General features: G+C 34.2%; 1 non-coding gene across 1 annotated transcript; it reads left to right on the top strand.

Annotated features, from left to right (window-relative positions):
• Window positions 1–206: 206 nt before the first annotated feature.
• Window positions 207–314, top strand: LOC121104137. Its single transcript, XR_005836504.1, has one exon. It is a non-coding gene; the product is annotated as a U6 spliceosomal RNA (small nuclear RNA).
• Window positions 315–1,233: the final 919 nt, after the last annotated feature.

The raw sequence follows: 1,233 nt of genomic DNA, 5'->3' as shown, positions 1-1,233 counted from the left end.
AACATGGTAATAAAATGTGTGTATGTGTACACAGCAGAACAGTGAAATAAAAAATAGATCTACATATATATATATTTATATATATGTATATATATAGTCAACTGAATATTACCAAGGTGCCGAGTCAATTCAATGAGATAGGGAATTTTTTTAAACAAATGACATTGGAACAACTGTAAAAATGTATGAAAAAAAAAAAACTTCAAGTACTCACTTCTGTAGCACATACATATACAAAAATTGGAATGATACAGAGATTAGCATGGCCTTTGTGCAAGGATGACAGGCAAATTCATGAAGCAGCCCATATTTAAGAGTTGACCTTAAGTATTTTCACCACACAAAAATCTTAACTATGTGAGGTATTGGATATGTTAATTACCTTGATTGTGTTACTCTGTTTACAATGTATAGGTATATCAAATTCTTACATTAGAACAATCTAAAAAATGATAAAAAAATGAATAGATATATCACCCAAGAAGATACAGATGGCAAATAAGCATATGAAAAGTTGATCAATATCACATATCATTATACAATTGCAAATTAAAATAACAATGAGATACTACTACACACCTATTAGAATGGCCAAAACCCAAAATGCTAACACCACCAAAGGCTGGCAAGGATATGAAACAATAGGAACTCTCATTCATTGCTAATGGGTATGCAAAATGGTACAAACACTTTGGAAGACAATTTGTCAGCTTCTTACAAAACTTAACATTCTCTAACCACGCGGTCTGGGAATTGCACTCTTTGGTATTGACCCAAATAAGCTGAAAAGTTATGTCCACACAAAAACCTGCACTCAGTTGTTGAAAGCAGTTTTATTCACAATTGCCAAAATTTGGAAACAACCAAGATGTCCTTCAGTAGGTTAATGGATAAAGGAACCATGGTATGTCCAGACAATGGAATATTATTCAGCACTAAGAAGACATGAACTATCAAGCCATGAGAAGACATGGAGGAACATTAAGTGCATATTACTAAGTGAAAGAAGCTGATCTGAAAAGACTACATATGATTCCAGCTATTTGACATTCTGGAAAAGGCAAAACTACAGGGCTGTAGAAAGCTTTATTATTATTATTATTTTTTAAGTTTTATTTATTTATTTGATAGAGATAGAGACAGCCAGCGAGAGAGGGAACACAAGCAGGGGGAGTGGGAGAGGAAGAAGCAGGCTCCCAGCAGAGGAGCCTGATGTGGGGCTCGATCCCACAA

This window comes from Ursus maritimus, unplaced genomic scaffold (assembly GCF_017311325.1).
Source record: "Ursus maritimus isolate PB19 unplaced genomic scaffold, ASM1731132v1 scaffold_2, whole genome shotgun sequence".
In the NCBI taxonomy this organism is placed as follows: Eukaryota; Metazoa; Chordata; class Mammalia; order Carnivora; family Ursidae; genus Ursus; species Ursus maritimus.
Note: the sequence above shows the minus strand (reverse complement) of the source record. Positions and strands in the feature narration are given on the sequence as shown.